Raw genomic sequence first — 24,346 nt, forward strand, 5'->3', positions numbered from 1 at the left:
ATTCAGGGAAAATGCTAGATAGTGCTGTTTTTTAAAATTACTATTCCGAATCCAAAGGAGTGCTTGCCTCAGGGAAAATGCTGGATAGTGTGGTTGTTTTAAATTACTATTCCAACTCCAAAGGGATGCTTGCCTCAAGGAAAATGCTGGATAGTGTTGGTATTTAAAATTACTATTCCAACTCCAAAGGGATTCCTGCATCAGGGGAAATGCTGGATAGTGGTAGTGTTTTAAATTACTATTCCAACACCAAAGGGGTGCTAGCCTCAGTGAAAATGCTGGATAGTGTTGTTGCTTTAAATTACTATTCCAATTCCAAAGGGGTGCTTGCTTCAGGGAAAATGCTGGGTAGTGGTAGTGTTTTAAATTACTATTCCAACTCCAAAGAGGTGCTTGCCTCAGTGAAAATGCTGGATAGTGTTGTTGTTTTAAATTACTATTCAAACTCCAAAGGTGTACTTGCCTCAGGGAAAATGCTGAGTTTTGCTGGTATTTAAAATTACTATTCCAAATCCAAAGGAGTGCTTGCCTCAGGGAAAATGCTGGATAGTGGTAGTGTTTTAAATTACTATTCCAACTCCAAAGGGGTGCTTGCCTCAGGGGAAATACTGGATAGTGGTAGTGTTTTAAATTACTATTCCAACTCCAAAGGAGTACTTGCCTCAGCGAAAATGCTGGATGGTGCTATTATTTAAAATTACTATTCCAACTCCAAAAGGGTGCATGCCTCAGGGAAAATGCTAGATAGTGCTGTTTTTTAAAATTACTATTCCAAATCCAAAGGGGTGCGTGCCTCAGGGAAAATGCTGGATAGTGTGGTTGTTTTAAATTACTATTCCAACTCTGAAGGGGTGCTTGCCTCAGGGAAAATGCTGGATAGTGGTAGTGTTTTAAATTACTATTCCAACCCCAAAGGGATGCTTGCCTCCTGGAAAATGCTGGATAGTGGTAGTGTTTTAAATTACTATTCCAACTCCAAAGGGGTGCTTGCCTCAGGGAAAATGGTGGATAGTTTTCTTGTTTTAAATTACTATTGCAACTCCAAAGGGGTGCTTGCCTCAGGGACAATGCTGGATAGTGCAAGTATTTAAAATTACTATTCCAGCTCCAAATGGGTGCTTGCCTCAGGGAAAATGCTGGATAGTGTTGGTATTTAAAATTACTCTTCCAACTCCAAAGAGGTGCTTGCCTCAGGGAAAATGCTGGGTAGTGGTAGTGTTTTAAATTACTATTCCAACTATAAAGAGGTGCTTGCCTCAGGGAAAATGCTGGATATTGTTTGGGTTTACAATTATTATTCCAACTCCAAAGGGGTGCTTGCCCAAGGGAAAATGCTGGATAGTGTGGTTGTTTTAATCTACTATTCCAACTCCAAAGGGGTGCTTGCCTCAGGGAAAATGCTGAGTTTTGCTGTTATTTAAAATTACTATTCCAAATCCAAAGGATTGCTTGCCTCAGGGAAAATGCTGGATAGTGGTAGTGTTTTAAATTACTATTCCAACTCCAAAGGGGTGCTTGCCTCAGGGGAAATACTGGATAGTGGTAGTGTTTTAAATTACTATTCGAACTCCAAAGAGGTGCTTGCCTCAGGGAAAATGCTGGATTGTGTAGTTGTTTTAAATTACTATTCCAACTCCAAAGGAGTACTTGCCTCAGCGAAAATGCTGGATGGTGCTATTATTTAAAATTACTATTCCAACTCCAAAGGGGTGCATGCCTCAGGGAAAATGCTAGATAGTGCTGTTTTTTAAAATTACTATTCCAAATCCAAAGGGGTGCGTGCCTCAGGGAAAATGCTGGATAGTGTGGTTGTTTTAAATTACTATTCCAACTCTGAAGGGGTGCTTGCCTCAGGGAAAATGCTGGATAGTGGTAGTGTTTTAAATTACTATTCCAACCCCAAAGGGATGCTTGCCTCCTGGAAAATGCTGGATAGTGGTAGTGTTTTAAATTACTATTCCAACTCCAAAGGGGTGCTTGCCTCAGGGAAAATGGTGGATAGTTTTCTTGTTTTAAATTACTATTGCAACTCCAAAGGGGTGCTTGCCTCAGGGACAATGCTGGATAGTGCAAGTATTTAAAATTACTATTCCAGCTCCAAATGGGTGCTTGCCTCAGGGAAAATGCTGGATAGTGTTGGTATTTAAAATTACTCTTCCAACTCCAAAGAGGTGCTTGCCTCAGGGAAAATGCTGGGTAGTGGTAGTGTTTTAAATTACTATTCCAACTATAAAGAGGTGCTTGCCTCAGGGAAAATACTGGATATTGTTTGGGTTTACAATTATTATTCCAACTCCAAAGGGGTGCTTGCCTCAGGGAAAATGCTGGATAGTGTGGTTGTTTTAATCTACTATTCCAACTCCAAAGGGGTGCTTGCCTCAGGGAAAATGCTGGGTAGTGATGTTGTTTTAAATTACTATTCCAACAACAAAGGGGTGCTTGCCTCAGGGAAAATGCTAGATAGTGTTGTTGTTTTAAATTACTATTCCAACTCCAAAGGGGTAGTTGCCTCAGGGAAAATGCTGAGTTTTGCTGTTATTTAAAATTACTATTCAAAATCCAAAGGAGTGCTTGCCTCAGGGAAAATGCTTGATAGTTGCAGTGTTTTAAATTACTATTCCAACTCCAAAGGGGTGCTTGCCTCAGGGAAAATGCTGGATAGTGTTGGTATTTAAAATTACTATTCCAACTCGAAAGGGATTCCTGCTTCAGGGGAAATGCTGGATAGTGATAGTGTTTTAAATTACTATTCCAACACCAAAGGGGTGCTTGCCTCAGTGAAAATGCTGGATAGTGTTGTTGCTTTAAATTACTATTCCAATTCCAAAGGGGTGCTTGCCTCAGGGAAAATGCTGGGTAGTGGTAGTGTTTTAAATGACTATTCTAACACAAAATGGGTGCCTGACCCAGGGAAAATGCTGGATAGTGTTGTTGTTTTAAATTACTATTCCAACTCCAAAGGGGTGCTTGCCTCAGGGAAAATGCTGGGTAGTGATGTTGTTTTAAATTACTATTCCAACAACAAAGGGGTGCTTGCCTCAGGGAAAATGCTAGATAGTGTTGTTGTTTTAAATTACTATTCAAACTCCAAAGGGATGCTTGCCTCAGGGAAAATGCTGGATAGTGTGGTTGTTTTAAATTACTATTCAAACTCCAAAGGGATGCTTGCCTCATGGAAAATGCTGGATAGTGATGTTGTTTTACATTACTATTCCAACACCAAAGGGGTGCTTGCCTCAGGGAAAATGCTGGATAGTGCTGTTATTTAAAATTACTATTCCAAATCCAAAGGAGTGCTTGCATCAGGGAACATGCTGGATAGTGTTGTTGTTTTAAATTACTATTCCAATTCCAAAGGGGTACTTGCCTCAGTGAAAATGCTGGATAGTAGTAGTGTTTTAAATTACTATTCTAACTCCAAAGAGGTGCTTGACTCAGGGAAAATGCTGGATAGTGTTGTTGTTTTAAATTACTATTCCAACTCCAAAGGGGTGCTTGCCTCAGGGAAAATGCTAGATAGTGCTGTTTTTTTTAAATTACTATTCCGAATCCAAAGGGGTGCTTGCCTCAGGGAAAATGCTGGATAGTGTGGTTGTTTTAAATTACTTTTCCAACTCCAAAGGGGTACTTGCCTCAGGGAAGATGCTGAATTTTGCTGTTATTTAAAATTATTATTCCAAATCCAAAGGAGTGCTTGCCTCAGGGAAAATGCTGGATAGTGGTAGTGTTTTAAATTACTATTCCAACTCCAAAGGGGTGCTTGCCTCAGGGAAAATGCTGGATAGTGTTCTTGTTTTAAATTACTATTGCAACTCCAAAGGGGTGCTTGACTCAGGAACAATGCTGGATAGTGCTAGTATTTAAAATTACTATTCCAACTCCAAAGGGGTGCTTGCCTCAGGGAAAATGCTGGATAGTGTTTGTATTTAAAATTACTCTTCCAACTCCAAAGGGGTACTTGCCTCAGTGAAAATGCTGGATAGTAGTAGTGTTTTAAATTACTATTCTAACTCCAAGAGGTGCTTGACTCAGGGAAAATGCTGGATAGTGTTGTTGTTTTAAATTACTATTGCAACACCCACGGGGTGCTTGAGTCAGGGAAAATGCTGGATAGTGTTGTTGTTTTAAATTACTATTCCAACTCCAAAGGGGTGCTTGCCTCAGGGAAAATGCTAGATAGTGCTGTTTTTTTAAAATTACTATTCCGAATCCAAAGGGGTGCTTGCCTCAGGGAAAATGCTGGATAGTGTGGTTGTTTTAAATTACTTTTCCAACTCCAAAGGGGTACTTGCCTCAGGGAAGATGCTGAATTTTGCTGTTATTTAAAATTATTATTCCAAATCCAAAGGAGTGCTTGCCTCCGGGAAAATGCTGGATAGTGGTAGTGTTTTAAATTACTATTGCAACTCCAAAGGGGTGCTTGACTCAGGAACAATGCTGGATAGTGCTAGTATTTAAAATTACTATTCCAACTCCAAAGGGGTGCTTGCCTCAGGGAAAATGCTGGATAGTGTTTGTATTTAAAATTACTCTTCCAACTCCAAAGGGGTGCTTGCCTCATGGAAAATGCTGGATAGTGTTGTTGTTTAACATTACTATTCCATCTCCAAAGGGGTACTTGCCTTAGGGAAAATGCTGGCTAGGCTGTTATTTAGAATTACTATTCCAAATCCAAAGGGGTACTTGCCTCAGGGAAAATGCTGAGTTTTGCTGTTATTTAAAATTACTATTCCAAATCCAAAGGAGTGTTTGCCTCAGGGAAAATGCTGGATAGTGGTAGTGTTTTAAATTACTATTCCAACTCCAAAGGGGTGCTTGCCTCAAGGAAAATGCTGGATAGTGTGGTTGTTTTAATCTACTATTCCAACTCCAAAGGGGTGCTTGCCTCAGGGAAAATGCTGGATAGTGTGGTTGTTTTAATCTACTATTCCAACTCCAAAGGGGTGCTTGCCTCAGGGTAAATGCTGGATAGTGTGGTTGTTTTAATCTACTATTCCAACTCCAAAGGAGTGCTTGCATCAGGGAACATGCTGGATAGTGTTGTTGTTTTAAATTACTATTCCAATTCCAAAGGGGTACTTGCCTCAGTGAAAATGCTGGATAGTAGTAGTGTTTTAAATTACTATTCTAACTCCAAGAGGTGCTTGACTCAGGGAAAATGCTGGATAGTGTTGTTGTTTTAAATTACTATTGCAACACCCACGGGGTGCTTGAGTCAGGGAAAATGCTGGATAGTGTTGTTGTTTTAAATTACTATTCCAACTCCAAAGGGGTGCTTGCCTCAGGGAAAATGCTAGATAGTGCTGTTTTTTTAAAATTACTATTCCGAATCCAAAGGGGTGCTTGCCTCAGGGAAAATGCTGGATAGTGTGGTTGTTTTAAATTACTTTTCCAACTCCAAAGGGGTACTTGCCTCAGGGAAGATGCTGAATTTTGCTGTTATTTAAAATTATTATTCCAAATCCAAAGGAGTGCTTGCCTCAGGGAAAATGCTGGATAGTGGTAGTGTTTTAAATTACTATTGCAACTCCAAAGGGGTGCTTGACTCAGGAACAATGCTGGATAGTGCTAGTATTTAAAAGTACTATTCCAACTCCAAAGGGGTGCTTGCCTCAGGGAAAATGCTGGATAGTGTTGTTGTTTAACATTACTATTCCATCTCCAAAGGGGTACTTGCCTTAGGGAAAATGCTGGCTAGGCTGTTATTTAGAATTACTATTCCAAATCCAAAGGGGTACTTGCCTCAGGGAAAATGCTGAGTTTTGCTGTTATTTAAAATTACTATTCCAAATCCAAAGGAGTGCTTGCCTCAGGGAAAATGCTGGATAGTGGTAGTGTTTTAAATTACTATTCCAACTCCAAAGGGGTGCTTGCCTCAAGGAAAATGCTGGATAGTGTGGTTGTTTTAATCTACTATTCCAACTCCAAAGGGGTGCTTGCCTCAGGGAAAATGCTGGGTAGTGATGTTGTTTTAAATTACTATTCCAACAACAAAGGGGTGCTTGCCTCAGGGAAAATGCTAGATAGTGTTGGTGTTTTAAATTACTATTCAAACTCCAAAGGGATGCTTGCCTCAGGGAAAATGCTGGATAGTGTGGTTGTTTTAAATTACTATTCAAACTCCAAAGGGATGCTTGCCTCATGGAAAATGCTGGATAGTGATGTTGTTTTACATTACTATTCCAACACCAAAGGGGTGCTTGCCTCAGGGAAAATGCTGGATAGTGCTGTTATTTAAAATTACTATTCCAAATCCAAAGGAGTGCTTGCATCAGGGAACATGCTGGATAGTGTTGTTGTTTTAAATTACTATTCCAATTCCAAAGGGGTACTTGCCTCAGTGAAAATGCTGGATAGTAGTAGTGTTTTAAATTACTATTCTAACTCCAAAGAGGTGCTTGACTCAGGGAAAATGCTGGATAGTGTTGTTGTTTTAAATTACTATTCCAACTCCAAAGGGGTGCTTGCCTCAGGGAAAATGCTAGATAGTGCTGTTTTTTTTAAATTACTATTCCGAATCCAAAGGGGTGCTTGCCTCAGGGAAAATGCTGGATAGTGTGGTTGTTTTAAATTACTTTTCCAACTCCAAAGGGGTACTTGCCTCAGGGAAGATGCTGAATTTTGCTGTTATTTAAAATTATTATTCCAAATCCAAAGGAGTGCTTGCCTCAGGGAAAATGCTGGATAGTGGTAGTGTTTTAAATTACTATTCCAACTCCAAAGGGGTGCTTGCCTCAGGGAAAATGCTGGATAGTGTTCTTGTTTTAAATTACTATTGCAACTCCAAAGGGGTGCTTGACTCAGGAACAATGCTGGATAGTGCTAGTATTTAAAATTACTATTCCAACTCCAAAGGGGTGCTTGCCTCAGGGAAAATGCTGGATAGTGTTTGTATTTAAAATTACTCTTCCAACTCCAAAGGGGTGCTTGCCTAAGGGAAAATGCTGGGTAGTGGTAGTGTTTTAAATTACTATTCCAACTACAAAGGGGTGCTTGACTCAGGGAAAATGCTGGATAGTGTGGTTGTTTTAAATTACTTTTCCAACTCCAAAGGGGTACTTGCCTCAGGGAAGATGCTGAATTTTGCTGTTATTTAAAATTATTATTCCAAATCCAAAGGAGTGCTTGCCTCAGGGAAAATACTGGATAGTGGTAGTGTTTTAAATTACTATTGCAACTCCAAAGGGGTGCTTGACTCAGGAACAATGCTGGATAGTGCTAGTATTTAAAATTACTATTCCAACTCCAAAGGGGTGCTTGCCTCAGGGAAAATGCTGGATAGTGTTTGTATTTAAAATTACTCTTCCAACTCCAAAGGGGTGCTTGCCTCATGGAAAATGCTGGATAGTGTTGTTGTTTAACATTACTATTCCATCTCCAAAGGGGTACTTGCCTTAGGGAAAATGCTGGCTAGGCTGTTATTTAGAATTACTATTCCAAATCCAAAGGGGTACTTGCCTCAGGGAAAATGCTGAGTTTTGCTGTTATTTAAAATTACTATTCCAAATCCAAAGGAGTGCTTGCCTCAGGGAAAATGCTGGATAGTGGTAGTGTTTTAAATTACTATTCCAACTCCAAAGGGGTGCTTGCCTCAAGGAAAATGCTGGATAGTGTGGTTGTTTTAATCTACTATTCCAACTCCAAAGGGGTGCTTGCCTCAGGGAAAATGCTGGATAGTGTGGTTGTTTTAATCTACTATTCCAACTCCAAAGGGGTGCTTGCCTCAGGGAAAATGCTGGATAGTGTGGTTGTTTTAATCTACTATTCCAACTCCAAAGGAGTGCTTGCATCAGGGAACATGCTGGATAGTGTTGTTGTTTTAAATTACTATTCCAATTCCAAAGGGGTACTTGCCTCAGTGAAAATGCTGGATAGTAGTAGTGTTTTAAATTACTATTCTAACTCCAAGAGGTGCTTGACTCAGGGAAAATGCTGGATAGTGTTGTTGTTTTAAATTACTATTGCAACACCCACGGGGTGCTTGAGTCAGGGAAAATGCTGGATAGTGTTGTTGTTTTAAATTACTATTCCAACTCCAAAGGGGTGCTTGCCTCAGGGAAAATGCTAGATAGTGCTGTTTTTTTAAAATTACTATTCCGAATCCAAAGGGGTGCTTGCCTCAGGGAAAATGCTGGATAGTGTGGTTGTTTTAAATTACTTTTCCAACTCCAAAGGGGTACTTGCCTCAGGGAAGATGCTGAATTTTGCTGTTATTTAAAATTATTATTCCAAATCCAAAGGAGTGCTTGCCTCAGGGAAAATGCTGGATAGTGGTAGTGTTTTAAATTACTATTGCAACTCCAAAGGGGTGCTTGACTCAGGAACAATGCTGGATAGTGCTAGTATTTAAAATTACTATTCCAACTCCAAAGGGGTGCTTGCCTCAGGGAAAATGCTGGATAGTGTTGTTGTTTAACATTACTATTCCATCTCCAAAGGGGTACTTGCCTCAGGGAAAATGCTGAGTTTTGCTGTTATTTAAAATTACTATTCCAAATCCAAAGGAGTGCTTGCCTCAGGGAAAATGCTGGATAGTGGTAGTGTTTTAAATTACTATTCCAACTCCAAAGGGGTGCTTGCCTCAAGGAAAATGCTGGATAGTGTGGTTGTTTTAATCTACTATTCCAACTCCAAAGGGGTGCTTGCCTCAGGGAAAATGCTGGGTAGTGATGTTGTTTTAAATTACTATTCCAACAACAAAGGGGTGCTTGCCTCAGGGCAAATGCTAGATAGTGTTGTTGTTTTAAATTACTATTCAAACTCCAAAGGGATGCTTGCCTCAGGGAAAATGCTGGATAGTGTGGTTGTTTTAAATTACTATTCAAACTCCAAAGGGATGCTTGCCTCATGGAAAATGCTGGATAGTGATGTTGTTTTACATTACTATTCCAACACCAAAGGGGTGCTTGCCTCAGGGAAAATGCTGGATAGTGCTGTTATTTAAAATTACTATTCCAAATCCAAAGGAGTGCTTGCATCAGGGAACATGCTGGATAGTGTTGTTGTTTTAAATTACTATTCCAATTCCAAAGGGGTACTTGCCTCAGTGAAAATGCTGGATAGTAGTAGTGTTTTAAATTACTATTCTAACTCCAAAGAGGTGCTTGACTCAGGGAAAATGCTGGATAGTGTTGTTGTTTTAAATTACTATTCCAACTCCAAAGGGGTGCTTGCCTCAGGGAAAATGCTAGATAGTGCTGTTTTTTTAAAATTATTATTCCGAATCCAAAGGAGTGCTTGCCTCAGGGAAAATGCTGGATAGTGGTAGTGTTTTAAATTACTATTCCAACTCCAAAGGGGTGCTTGCCTCAGGGAAAATGCTGGATAGTGTTCTTGTTTTAAATTACTATTGCAACTCCAAAGGGGTGCTTGACTCAGGAACAATGCTGGATAGTGCTAGTATTTAAAATTACTATTCCAACTCCAAAGGGGTGCTTGCCTCAGGGAAAATGCTGGATAGTGTTTGTATTTAAAATTACTCTTCCAACTCCAAAGGGGTGCTTGCCTAAGGGAAAATGCTGGGTAGTGGTAGTGTTTTAAATTACTATTCCAACTACAAAGGGGTGCTTGACTCAGGGTAAATGCTGGAGTGTTTTGTTGTTTTAAATTACTATTCAAACTCCAAAGGGATGCTTGCCTCAAGGAAAATGCTGGATAGTGTTGTTGTTTTACATTACTATTCCATCTCCAAAGGGGTACTTGCCTTAGGGAAAATGCTGGCTAGGCTGTTATTTAGAATTACTATTCCAAATCCAAAGGGGTGCTTGCCTCAGGGAAAGTGCTGGGTAGTGGTAGGGTTTTAAATTACTATTCCAACAAAAAATGGGTGCTTGACCCAGGGAAAATGCTGGATAGTGTTGTTGTTTAAAATTACCTTTCCAACACCCAAGGGGTGCTTGACTCAGAGAAAATGCTGGATAGTGTTGTTGTTTTAAATTACTATTCCAACTCCAAAGGGATGCTTGCCTCTTGGAAAATGCTGGATAGTGGTTGCATTTGAAATTACTATTCCAACTCCAAAAGGAAGGGGTGCTTGACTCAGGGGAAATGCTGGATAGTCTTGTTGTTTTAAATTACTATTCCAACACCCAAGGGGTGCTTGACTCAGGGGAAATGCTTGATAGTCTTGTTGTTTTAAATTACTATTCCAACACCAAAGGGATGCTTGCCTCCTGGAAAATGCTGGATAGTGGTAGTGTTTTAAATTACTATTCCAACTCCAAATGAGTACTTGCCTCAGGGAAAATGTTGGATAGTGTTCTTGTTTTAAATTACTATTGCAACTCCAAAGGGGTGCTTGCCTCAGGGACAATGCTGGATAGTGATAGTATTTAAAATTACCATTCCAAACCCAAAGGGGTGCTTGCCTCAGGGAAAATACTGGATAGTGTTGGTATTTAAAATTACTCTTCCAACTCCAAAGCGGTGCTTGCCTCAGGGAAAATGCTGGGTAGTGGTAGTGTTTTAAATTACTATTCCAAATACAAAGAGGTGCTTGCCTCAGGTAAAATGCTGGATATTGTTTGGGTTTACAATTATTATTCCAACTCCAAAGGGGTGCTTGTCTCAGGGAAAATGCTGGATAGTGTGGTTGTTTTAAATTACTATTCCAACTCCAATGGGTTGCTTGCCTCAGGGAAAATGCTGGATAGTGTGGTTGTTTTAAATTACTATTCCAACTCCCAATGAGTACTTGCCTCAGGGAAAATGCTGGATAGTGCTATTATTTAAAATTACTATTCCAACTCCAAAGGGGTGCTTGCCTCAGGGAAAATGCTGGATAGTGTTGGTATTTAAAATTACTCTTCCAACTCCAAAGGGGTGCCTCAGGGAAAATGCTGGGTAGTGGTAGTGTTTTAAATTACTATTCCAACTACAAAGAGGTGCTTGCCTCAGGGAAAATGTGCTGTTTTTTAAAATTACTATTCCGAATCCAAAGGGGTGCTTGCCTCAGGGGAAATGCTGGATAGTGTGGTTGTTTCAGATTACTATTCCAACTCCAAAGGGGTACTTGCCTCAGGGAAGATGCTGAGTTTTGCTGTTATTTAAAATTACTATTCCAAATCCAAAGGAGTGCTTGCCTCAGGGAAAATGCTGGATAGTGGTAGTGTTTTAAATTACTATTCCATCTCCAAAGGGGTGCTTGCCTCAGGGAAAATGCTGGATAGTGTTCTTGTTTTAAATTACTATTGCAACTCCAAAGGGGTGCTTGCCTCAGGAACAATGCTGGATAGTGCTAGTATTTAAAATTACTATTCCAACTCCAAAGGGGTGCTTGCCTAAGGGAAAATGCTGGATAGTGGTAGTGTTTTAAATTACTATTCCAACTACAAAGGGGTGCTTGACTCAGGGAAAATGCTGGATAGTGTGGTTGTTTTAATCTACTATTCCAACTCCAAAGGGGTGCTTGCCTCAGGGAAAATGCTGGATAGTGTGGTTGTTTTAATCTACTATTCCAACTCCAAAGGGGTGCTTGCCTCAGGGAAAATGCTGGGTAGTGATGTTGTTTTAAATTACTATTCCAACAACAAATGGGTGCTTGCCTCAGGGAAAATGCTAGATAGTGTTGTTGTTTTAAATTACTATTCCAACTCCAAAGGGGTGCTTGCCTCAGGGAAAATGCTGGATAGTGTGGTTGTTTTAAATTACTATTCAAACTCCAAAGGGATGCTTGCCTCATGGAAAATGCTGGATAGTGATGTTGTTTTACATTACTATTCCAACACCAAAGGGGTGCTTGCCTCAGGGAAAATGCTGGATAGTGCTGGTATTTAAAATTACTGTTCCAAATCCAAAGGAGTGCTTGCATCAGGGAACATGCTGGATAGTGTTGTTGTTTTAAATTACTATTCCAATTCCAAAGGGGTACTTGCCTCAGTGAAAATGCTGGATAGTGGTAGTGTTTTAAATTACTATTCCAACTCCAAAGAGGTGCTTGCCTCAGGGAAAATGCTGGATAGTGTTGTTGTTTTAAATTACTATTCCAACACCCACGGGGTGCTTGAGTCAGAGAAAATGCTGGATAGTGTTGTTGTTTTAACTTACTATTCCAACTCCAAAGGGGTACTTGCCTCAGGAAAAATGCTGAGTTTTGCTGTTATTTCAAATTAGTATTCCAAATCCAAAGGAGTGCTTGCCTCAGGGAAAATGCTGGATAGTGGTAGTGTTTTAAATTACTATTCAACCTCCAAAGGGGTGCTTGCCTCAGGAACAATGCTGGATAGTGCTAGTATTTAAAATTACTATTCCAACTCCAAAGGGGTGCTTGCCTCAGGGAAAATGCTGGATAGTGTTGTTGTTTTAAATTACTATTCCAACACCCAACCGGTGCTTGATTCAGGGAAAATGCTAGATAGTGCTGTTTTTTAAAATTACTATTCCGAATCCAAAGGAGTGCTTGCCTCAGGGAAAATGCTGGATAATGTGGTTGTTTTAAATTACTATTCCAACTCCAAAGGGGTACTTGCCTCAGGGAAAATGCTGAGTTTTGCTGTTATTTAAAATTACTATTCCAAATCCAAAGGAGTGCTTGCCTCAGGGAAAATGCTGGATAGTGGTAGTGTTTTAAACTACTATTCCAACTCCAAAGGGGTGCTTGCCTCAAGGAAAATGCTGGATAGTGTTGGTATTTAAAATTACTATTCCAACTCCAAAGGGATTCCTGCATCAGGGGAAATGCTGGATAGTCGTAGTGTTTTAAATTACTATTCCAACACCAAAGGGGTGCTAGCCTCAGTGAAAATGCTGGATAGTGTTGTTGCTTTAAATTACTATTCCAATTCCAAAGGGGTGCTTGCTTCAGGGAAAATGCTGGGTAGTGGTAGTGTTTTAAATTACTATTCCAACTCCAAAGAGGTGCTTGCCTCAGTGAAAATGCTGGATAGTGTTGTTGTTTTAAATTACTATTCGAACACCAAAGGTGTACTTGCCTCAGGGAAAATGCTGAGTTTTGCTGTTATTTAAAATTACTATTCCAAATCCAAAGGAGTGCTTGCCTCAGGGAAAATGCTGGATAGTGGTAGTGTTTTAAATTACTATTCCAACTCCAAAGAGATGCTTGCCTCAGGGAAAATGCTGGATTGTGTAGTTGTTTTAAATTACTATTCCAACTCCAAAGGGGTGCTTGCCTCAGGGGAAATACTGGATAGTGGTAGTGTTTTAAATTACTATTCCAACTCCAAAGAGGTGCTTGCCTCAGGGAAAATGCTGGATTGTGTAGTTGTTTTAAATTACTATTCCAACTCCAAAGGAGTACTTGCCTCAGCGAAAATGCTGGATGGTGCTATTATTTAAAATTACTATTCCAACTCCAAAGGGGTGCATGCCTCAGGGAAAATGCTAGATAGTGCTGTTTTTTAAAATTACTATTCCAAATCCAAAGGGGTGCGTGCCTCAGGGAAAATGCTGGATAGTGTGGTTGTTTTAAATTACTATTCCAACTCTAAAGGGGTGCTTGCCTCAGGGAAAATGCTGGATAGTGGTAGTGTTTTAAATTACTATTCCAACCCCAAAGGGATGCTTGCCTCCTGGAAAATGCTGGATAGTGGTAGTGTTTTAAATTACTATTCCAACTCCAAAGGGGTGCTTGCCTCAGGGAAAATGCTGGATAGTGTTGGTATTTAAAATTACTATTCCAACTCGAAAGGGATTCCTGCATCAGGGGAAATGCTGGATAGTGGTAGTGTTTTAAATTACTATTCCAACCCCAAAGGGATGCTTGCCTCCTGGAAAATGCTGGATAGTGGTAGTGTTTTAAATTACTATTCCAACACCAAAGGGGTGCTTGCCTCAGGGAAAATGCTGGATAGTGTTGTTTTTTTAAATTACTATTCCAACACCAAAGGGCTGCTTGCCTCAGGGAAAATGCTGGATAGTGATGTTGTTTTACATTACTATTCCAACACCAAAGGGGTGCTTGCCTCAGGGAAAATGCTGGATAGTGCTGTTATTTAAAATTACTATTCCAAATCCAAAGGAGTGCTTGCATCAGGGAACATGCTGGATAGTGTTGTTGTTTTAAATTACTATTCCAATTCCAAAGGGGTACTTGCCTCAGTGAAAATGCTGGATAGTAGTAGTGTTTTAAATTACTATTCCAACTCCAAAGAGGTGCTTGCCTCAGGGAAAATGCTGGATAGTGTTGTTGTTTTAAATTACTATTTCAACACCCACGGGGTGCTTGAGTCAGAGAAAATGCTGGATAGTGTTGTTGTTTTAACTTACTATTCCAACTCCAAAGGGGTGCTTGCCTCAGGGAAAATGCTAGATAGTGCTGTTTTTTAAAATTACTCTTCTGAATCCAAAGGGGTGCTTGCCTCAGGGAAAATGCTGGATAGTGTGGTTGTTTTAAATTACTATTCCAACTCCAAAGGGGTACTTGCCTCAGGAAAAATGCTGAGTTTTGCTGTTATTTCAAATTAGTATTCCAAATCCAAAGGAGTGCTTGCCTCAGGGAAAATGCTGGATAGTGGTAGTGTTTTAAATTACTATTCAACCTCCAAAGGGGTGCTTGCCTCAGGAACAATGCTGGATAATGCTAGTATTTAAAATTACTATTCCAACTCCAAAGGGGTGCTTGCCTCAGGGAAAATGCTGGATAGTGTTGTTGTTTTAAATTACTATTCCAACACCCAACCGGTGCTTGATTCAGGGAAAATGCTAGATAGTGCTGTTTTTTAAAATTACTATTCCGAATCCAAAGGAGTGCTTGCCTCAGGGAAAATGATGGATAGTGTGGTTGTTTTAAATTACCATTCCAACTCCAAAGGGATGCTTGCCTCAAGGAAAATGCTGGATAGTGTTGGTATTTAAAATTACTATTCCAACTCCAAAGGGATTCCTGCATCAGGGGAAATGCTGGATAGTGGTAGTGTTTTAAATTACTATTCCAACACCAAAGGGGTGCTAGCCTCAGTGAAAATGCTGGATAGTGGTAGTGTTTTAAATTACTATTCCAACTCCAAAGGGGTGCTTGCCTCAAGGAAAATGCTGGATAGTGTTGGTATTTAAAATTACTATTCCAAATCCAAAGGAGTGCTTGCCTCAGGGAAAATGCTGGATAGTGGTAGTGTTTTAAATTACTATTCCAACTCCAAAGGGGTGCTTGCCTCAAGGAAAATGCTGGATAGTGTTGGTATTTAAAATTACTATTCCAACTCCAAAGGGATTCCTGCATCAGGGGAAATGCTGGATAGTCGTAGTGTTTTAAATTACTATTCCAACACCAAAGGGGTGCTAGCCGCAGTGAAAATGCTGGATAGTGTTGTTGCTTTAAATTACTATTCCAATTCCAAAGGGGTGCTTGCTTCAGGGAAAATGCTGGGTAGTGGTAGTGTTATAAATTACTATTCCAACTCCAAAGAGGTGCTTGCCTCAGTGAAAATGCTGGATAGTGTTGTTGTTTTAAATTACTATTCGAACACCAAAGGTGTGCTTGCCTCAGGGAAAATGCTGAGTTTTGCTGTTATTTAAAATTACTATTCCCAATCCAAAGGAGTGCTTGCCTCAGGGAAAATGCTGGATAGTGGTAGTGTTTTAAATTACTATTCCAACTCCAAAGGGGTGCTTGCCTCAGGGGAAATACTGGATAGTGGTAGTGTTTTAAATTACTATTCCAACTCCAAAGAGGTGCTTGCCTCAGGGAAAATGCTGGATTGTGTAGTTGTTTTAAATTACTATTCCAACTCCAAAGGGGTGCTTGCCTCAGGGGAAATACTGGATAGTGGTAGTGTTTTAAATTACTATTCCAACTCCAAAGAGGTGCTTGCCTCAGGGAAAATGCTGGATTGTGTAGTTGTTTTAAATTACTATTCCAACTCCAAAGGAGTACTTGCCTCAGCGAAAATGCCGGATGGTGCTATTATTTAAAATTACTATTCCAACTCCAAAGGGGTGCATGCCTCAGGGAAAATGCTAGATAGTGCTGTTTTTTAAAATTACTATTCCAAATCCAAAGGGGTGCGTGCCTCAGGGAAAATGCTGGATAGTGTGGTTGTTTTAAATTACTATTCCAACTCTAAAGGGGTGCTTGCCTCAGGGAAAATGCTGGATAGTGGTAGTGTTTTAAATTACTATTCCAACCCCAAAGGGATGCTTGCCTCCTGGAAAATGCTGGATAGTGGTAGTGTTTTAAATTACTATTCCAACTCCAAAGGGGTGCTTGCCTCAGGGAAATGCTGGATAGTGTTGGTATTTAAAATTACTATTCCAACTCGAAAGGGATTCCTGCATCAGGGGAAATGCTGGATAGTGGTAGTGTTTTAAATTACTATTCCAACCCCAAAGGGATGCTTGCCTCCTGGAAAATGCTGGATAGTGGTAGTGTTTTAAATTACTATTCCAACACCAAAGGGGTGCTTGCCTCAGGGAAAATGCTGGATAGTGTTGTTGTTTTAAATTACTATTCCAACACCAAAGGGCTGCTTGCCTCAGGGAAAATGCTGGATAGTGATGTTGTTTTACATTACTATTCCAACACCAAAGGGGTGCTTGCCTCAGGGAAAATGCTGGATAGTGCTGTTATTTAAAATTACTATTCCAAATCCAAAGGAGTGCTTGCATCAGGGAACATGCTGGATAGTGTTGTTGTTTTAAATTACTATTCCAATTCCAAAGGGGTACTTGCCTCAGTGAAAATGCTGGATAGTAGTAGTGTTTTAAATTACTATTCCAACTCCAAAGAGGTGCTTGCCTCAGGGAAAATGCTGGATAGTGTTGTTGTTTTAAATTACTATTTCAACACCCACGGGGTGCTTGAGTCAGAGAAAATGCTGGATAGTGTTGTTGTTTTAACTTACTATTCCAACTCCAAAGGGGTGCTTGCCTCAGGGAAAATGCTAGATAGTGCTGTTTTTTAAAATTACTCTTCTGAATCCAAAGGGGTGCTTGCCTCAGGGAAAATGCTGGATAGTGTGGTTGTTTTAAATTACTATTCCAACTCCAAAGGGGTACTTGCCTCAGGAAAAATGCTGAGTTTTGCTGTTATTTCAAATTAGTATTCCAAATCCAAAGGAGTGCTTGCCTCAGGGAAAATGCTGGATAGTGGTAGTGTTTTAAATTACTATTCAACCTCCAAAGGGGTGCTTGCCTCAGGAACAATGCTGGATAATGCTAGTATTTAAAATTACTATTCCAACTCCAAAGGGGTGCTTGCCTCAGGGAAAATGCTGGATAGTGTTGTTGTTTTAAATTACTATTCCAACACCCAACCGGTGCTTGATTCAGGGAAAATGCTAGATAGTGCTGTTTTTTAAAATTACTATTCCGAATCCAAAGGAGTGCTTGCCTCAGGGAAAATGATGGATAGTGTGGTTGTTTTAAATTACCATTCCAACTCCAAAGGGATGCTTGCCTCAAGGAAAATGCTGGATAGTGTTGGTATTTAAAATTACTATTCCAACTCCAAAGGGATTCCTGCATCAGGGGAAATGCTGGATAGTGGTAGTGTTTTAAATTACTATTCCAACACCAAAGGGGTGCTAGCCTCAGTGAAAATGCTGGATAGTGGTAGTGTTTTAAATTACTATTCCAACTCCAAAGGGGTGCTTGCCTCAAGGAAAATGCTGGATAGTGTTGGTATTTAAAATTACTATTCCAAATCCAAAGGAGTGCTTGCCTCAGGGAAAATGCTGGATAGTGGTAGTGTTTTAAATTACTATTCCAACTCCAAAGGGGTGCTTGCCTCAAGGAAAATGCTGGATAGTGTTGGTATTTAAAATTACTATTCCAACTCCAAAGGGATTCCTGCATCAGGGGAAATGCTGGATAGTCGTAGTGTTTTAAATTACTATTCCAACACCAAAGGGGTGCTAGCCGCAGTGAAAATGCTGGATAGTGTTGTTGCTTTAAATTACTATTCCAATTCCAAAGGGGTGCTTGCTTCAGGGAAAATGCTGGGTAGTGGTAGTGTTATAAATTACTATTCCAACTCCAAAGAGGTGCTTGCCTCAGTGAAAATGCTGGATAGTGTTGTTGTTTTAAATTACTATTCGAACACCAAAGGTGTGCTTGCCTCAGGGAAAATGCTGAGTTTTGCTGTTATTTAAAATTACTATTCCCAATCCAAAGGAGTGCTTGCCTCAGGGAAAATGCTGGATAGTGGTAGTGTTTTAAATTACTATTCCAACTCCAAAGGGGTGCTTGCCTCAGGGGAAATACTGGATAGTGGTAGTGTTTTAAATTACTATTCCAACTCCAAAGAGGTGCTTGCCTCAGGGAAAATGCTGGATTGTGTAGTTGTTTTAAATTACTATTCCAACTCCAAAGGGGTGCTTGCCTCAGGGGAAATACTGGATAGTGGTAGTGTTTTAAATTACTATTCCAACTCCAAAGAGGTGCTTGCCTCAGGGAAAATGCTGGATTGTGTAGTTGTTTTAAATTACTATTCCAACTCCAAAGGAGTACTTGCCTCAGCGAAAATGCCGGATGGTGCTATTATTTAAAATTACTATTCCAACTCCAAAGGGGTGCATGCCTCAGGGAAAATGCTAGATAGTGCTGTTTTTTAAAATTACTATTCCAAATCCAAAGGGGTGCGTGCCTCAGGGAAAATGCTGGATAGTGTGGTTGTTTTAAATTACTATTCCAACTCTAAAGGGGTGCTTGCCTCAGGGAAAATGCTGGATAGTGGTAGTGTTTTAAATTACTATTCCAACCCCAAAGGGATGCTTGCCTCCTGGAAAATGCTGGATAGTGGTAGTGTTTTAAATTACTATTCCAACTCCAAAGGGGTGCTTGCCTCAGGGAAATGCTGGATAGTGTTGGTATTTAAAATTACTATTCCAACTCGAAAGGGATTCCTGCATCAGGGGAAATGCTGGATAGTGGTAGTGTTTTAAATTACTATTCCAACCCCAAAGGGATGCTTGCCTCCTGGAAAATGCTGGATAGTGGTAGTGTTTTAAATTACTATTCCAACACCAAAGGGGTGCTTGCCTCAGGGAAAATGCTGGATAGTGTTGTTGTTTTAAATTACTATTCCAACACCAAAGGGCTGCTTGCCTCAGGGAAAATGCTGGATAGTGATGTTGTTTTACATTACTATTCCAACACCAAAGGGGTGCTTGCCTCAGGGAAAATGCTGGATAGTGCTGTTATTTAAAATTACTATTCCAAATCCAAAGGAGTGCTTGCATCAGGGAACATGCTGGATAGTGTTGTTGTTTTAAATTACTATTCCAATTCCAAAGGGGTACTTGCCTCAGTGAAAATGCTGGATAGTAGTAGTGTTTTAAATTACTATTCCAACTCCAAAGAGGTGCTTGCCTCAGGGAAAATGCTGGATAGTGTTGTTGTTTTAAATTACTATTTCAACACCCACGGGGTGCTTGAGTCAGAGAAAATGCTGGATAGTGTTGTTGTTTTAACTTACTATTCCAACTCCAAAGGGGTGCTTGCCTCAGGGAAAATGCTAGATAGTGCTGTTTTTTAAAATTACTCTTCTGAATCCAAAGGGGTGCTTGCCTCAGGGAAAATGCTGGATAGTGTGGTTGTTTTAAATTACTATTCCAACTCCAAAGGGGTACTTGCCTCAGGAAAAATGCTGAGTTTTGCTGTTATTTCAAATTAGTATTCCAAATCCAAAGGAGTGCTTGCCTCAGGGAAAATGCTGGATAGTGGTAGTGTTTTAAATTACTATTCAACCTCCAAAGGGGTGCTTGCCTCAGGAACAATGCTGGATAATGCTAGTATTTAAAATTACTATTCCAACTCCAAAGGGGTGCTTGCCTCAGGGAAAATGCTGGATAGTGTTGTTGTTTTAAATTACTATTCCAACACCCAACCGGTGCTTGATTCAGGGAAAATGCTAGATAGTGCTGTTTTTTAAAATTACTATTCCGAATCCAAAGGAGTGCTTGCCTCAGGGAAAATGATGGATAGTGTGGTTGTTTTAAATTACCATTCCAACTCCAAAGGGATGCTTGCCTCAAGGAAAATGCTGGATAGTGTTGGTATTTAAAATTACTATTCCAACTCCAAAGGGATTCCTGCATCAGGGGAAATGCTGGATAGTGGTAGTGTTTTAAATTACTATTCCAACACCAAAGGGGTGCTAGCCTCAGTGAAAATGCTGGATAGTGTTGTTGCTTTAAATTACTATTCCAATTCCAAAGGGGTGCTTGCTTCAGGGAAAATGCTGGGTAGTGGTAGTGTTTTAAATTACTATTCCAACTCCAAAGAGGTGCTTGCCTCAGTGAAAATGCTGGATAGTGCTGTTGTTTTAAATTACTATTCGAACTCCAAAGGTGTACTTGCCTCAGGGAAAATGCTGAGTTTTGCTGTTATTTAAAATTACTATTCCAAATCCAAAGGAGTGCTTGCCTCAGGGAAAATGCTGGATAGTGGTAGTGTTTTAAATTACTATTCCAACTCCAAAGGGGTGCTTGCCTCAGGGGAAATACTGGATAGTGGTAGTGTTTTAAATTACTATTCCAACTCCAAAGAGGTGCTTGCCTCAGGGAAAATGCTGGATTGTGTAGTTGTTTTAAATTACTATTCCAACTCCAAAGGAGTACTTGCCTCAGCGAAAATGCTGGATGGTGCTATTATTTAAAATTACTATTCCAACTCCAAAGGGGTGCATGCCTCAGGGAAAATGCTAGATAGTGCTGTTTTTTAAAATTACTATTCCAAATCCAAAGGGGTGCGTGCCTCAGGGAAAATGCTGGATAGTGTGGTTGTTTTAAATTACTATTCCAACTCTAAAGGGGTGCTTGCCTCAGGGAAAATGCTGGATAGTGGTAGTGTTTTAAATTACTATTCCAACCCCAAAGGAATGCTTGCCTCCTGGAAAATGCTGGATAGTGGTAGTGTTTTAAATTACTATTCCAACTCCAAAGGGGTGCTTGCCTCAGGGAAAATGCTGGATAGTGTTGGTATTTAAAATTACTATTCCAACTCGAAAGGGATTCCTGCATCAGGGGAAATGCTGGATAGTGGTAGTGTTTTAAATTACTATTCCAACCCCAAAGGGATGCTTGCCTCCTGGAAAATGTTGGATAGTATTAGTGTTTTAAATTACTATTCCAACACCAAAGGGGTGCTTGCCTCAGGGAAAATGCTGGATAGTGTTGTTGTTTTAAATTACTATTCCAACACCAAAGGGCTGCTTGCCTCAGGGAAAATGCTGGATAGTGATGTTGTTTTACATTACTATTCCAACACCAAAGGGGTGCTTGCCTCAGGGAAAATGCTGGATAGTGCTGTTATTTAAAATTACTATTCCAAATCCAAAGGAGTGCTTGCATCAGGGAACATGCTGGATAGTGTTGTTGTTTTAAATTACTATTCCAATTCCAAAGGGGTACTTGCCTCAGTGAAAATGCTGGATAGTAGTAGTGTTTTAAATTACTATTCCAACTCCAAAGAGGTGCTTGCCTCAGGGAAAATGCTGGATAGTGTTGTTGTTTTAAATTACTATTTCAACACCCACGGGGTGCTTGAGTCAGAGAAAATGCTGGATAGTGTTGTTGTTTTAACTTACTATTCCAACTCCAAAGGGGTGCTTGCCTCAGGGAAAATGCTAGATAGTGCTGTTTTTTAAAATTACTATTCTGAATCCAAAGGGGTGCTTGCCTCAGGGAAAATGCTGGATAGTGTGGTTGTTTTAAATTACTATTCCAACTCCAAAGGGGTACTTGCCTCAGGACAAATGCTGAGTTTTGCTGTTATTTCAAATTAGTATTCCAAATCCAAAGGAGTGCTTGCCTCAGGGAAAATGCTGGATAGTGGTAGTGTTTTACATTACTATTCAACCTCCAAAGGGGTGCTTGCCTCAGGAACAATGCTGGATAGTGTAGTTGTTTTAAATTACTATTCCAACTCCAAAGGAGTACTTGCCTCAGCGAAAATGCTGGATGGTGCTATTATTTAAAATTACTATTCCAACTCCAAAGGGGTGCATGCCTCAGGGAAAATGCTAGATAGTGCTGTTTTTTAAAATTACTATTCCAAATCCAAAGGGGTGCGTGCCTCAGGGAAAATGCTGGATAGTGTGGTTGTTTTAAATTACTATCCAACTCCAAAGGGATACTTGCCTCAGGGAAAATGCTGAGTTTTGCTGTTATTTAAAATTACGATTCCAAATCCAAAGGAGTGCTTGCCTCAGGGAAAATGCTGGATAGTGGTAGTGTTTTAAATTACTATTTCAACTCTAAAGGGTTGCTTGCCTCAGGGAAAATACTGGATAGTGGCAGTGTTTTAAATTACTATTCCAACCCCAAAGGGATGCTTGCCTCCTGGAAAATGCTGGATAGTGGTAGTGTTTTAAATTACTATTCCAACTCCAAAGGGGTGCTTGCCTCAGGGAAAATGGTGGCTAGTTTTCTTGTTTTAAATTACTATTGCAATTCCAAAGGGGTGCTTGCCTCAGGGAAAATGCTGGGTAGTGGTAGTGTTTTAAATTACTATTCCAACTATAAAGAGGTGCTTGCCTCAGGGAAAATGCTGGATAGTGTGGTTGTTTTAATCTACTATTCCAACTCCAAAGGGGTGCTTGCCTCAGGGAAAATGCTGGATAGTGTGGTTGTTTTAATCTACTATTCCAACTCCAAAGGGGTGCTTGCCTCAGGGAAAATGCTGGGTAGTGATGTTGTTTTAAAAAACTATTCCAACAACAAAGGGGTGCTTGCCTCAGGGAAAATGCTAGATAGTGTTGTTGTTTTAAATTACTATTCCAACTCCAAAGGGGTGCTTGCCTCAGGGAAAATGCTGGATAGTGTGGTTGTTTTAAATTACTATACAAACACCAAAGGGATGCTTGCCTCATGGAAAATGCTGGATAGTTATGTTGTTTTACATTACTATTCCAACACCAAAGGGGTGCTTGCCTCAGGGAAAATGCTGGATAGTGCTGTTATTTAAAATTACTATTCCAAATCCAAAGGAGTGCTTGCATCAGGGAACATGCTGGATAGTGTTGTTGTTTTAAATTACTATTCCAATTCCAAAGGGGTGCTTGCCTCAGGGAAAATGCTGGGTAGTGGTAGTGTTTTAAATTACTATTCCAACTATAAAGAGGTGCTTGCCTCAGGGAAAATGCTGGATAGTGTGGTTGTTTTAATCTACTATTCCAACTCCAAAGGGGTGCTTGCCTCAGGGAAAAGCTGGATAGTGTTGGTATTTAAAATTACTCTTCCAACTCCAAAGGGGTGCTTGCCTCAGGGAAAATGCTAGATAGTGTTGTTGTTTTAAATTACTATTCCAACTCCAAAGGGGTGCTTGCCTCAGGGAAAATGCTGGATAGTGTGGTTGTTTTAAATTACTATACAAACACCAAAGGGATGCTTGCCTCATGGAAAATGCTGGATAGTTATGTTGTTTTACATTACTATTCCAACACCAAAGGGGTGCTTGCCTCAGGGAAAATGCTGGATAGTGCTGTTATTTAAAATTACTATTCCAAATCCAAAGGAGTGCTTGCATCAGGGAACATGCTGGATAGTGTTGTTGTTTTAAGTTACTATTCCAATTCCAAAGGGGTGCTTGCCTCAGGGAAAATGCTGGGTAGTGGTAGTGTTTTAAATTACTATTCCAACTATAAAGAGGTGCTTGCCTCAGGGAAAATGCTGGATAGTGTGGTTGTTTTAATCTACTATTCCAACTCCAAAGGGGTGCTTGCCTCAAGGAAAATGCTGGATAGTGTGGTTGTTTTAATCTACTATTCCAACTCCAAAGGGGTGCTTGCCTCAGGGAAAATGCTGGATAGTGTGGTTGTTTTAAATTACTATTCAAACACCAAAGGGATGCTTGCCTCATGGAAAATGCTGGATAGTGATGTTGTTTTACATTACTATTCCAACACCAAAGGGGTGCTTGCCTCAGGGAAAATGCTGGATAGTGCTGTTATTTAAAATTACTATTCCAAATCCAAAGGAGTGCTTGCATCAGGGAACATGCTGGATAGTGTTGTTGTTTTAAATTACTATTCCAATTCCAAAGGGGTGCTTGCCTCAGGGAAAATGCTGGGTAGTGGTAGTGTTTTAAATTACTATTACAACTATAAAGAGGTGCTTGCCTCAGGGAAAATGCTGGATAGTGTGGTTGTTTTAATCTACTATTCCAACTCCAAAGGGGTGCTTGCCTCAGGGAAAATGCTGGGTAGTGATGTTGTTTTAAATTACTATTCCAACAACAAAGGGGTGCTTGCCTCAGGGAAAATGCTAGATAGTGTTGTTGTTTTAAATTACTATTCCAACTCCAAAGGGGTGCTTGCCTCAGGGAAAATGCTGGATAGTGTGGTTGTTTTAAATTACTATTCAAACTCCAAAGGGATGCTTGCCTCATGGAAAATGCTGGATAGTGATGTTGTTTTACATTACTATTCCAACACCAAAGGGGTGCTTGCCTC

The sequence above is a fragment of the Lissotriton helveticus genome, chromosome 9 (genome assembly GCF_964261635.1).
Source record: "Lissotriton helveticus chromosome 9, aLisHel1.1, whole genome shotgun sequence".
In the NCBI taxonomy this organism is placed as follows: domain Eukaryota; kingdom Metazoa; phylum Chordata; class Amphibia; order Caudata; family Salamandridae; genus Lissotriton; species Lissotriton helveticus.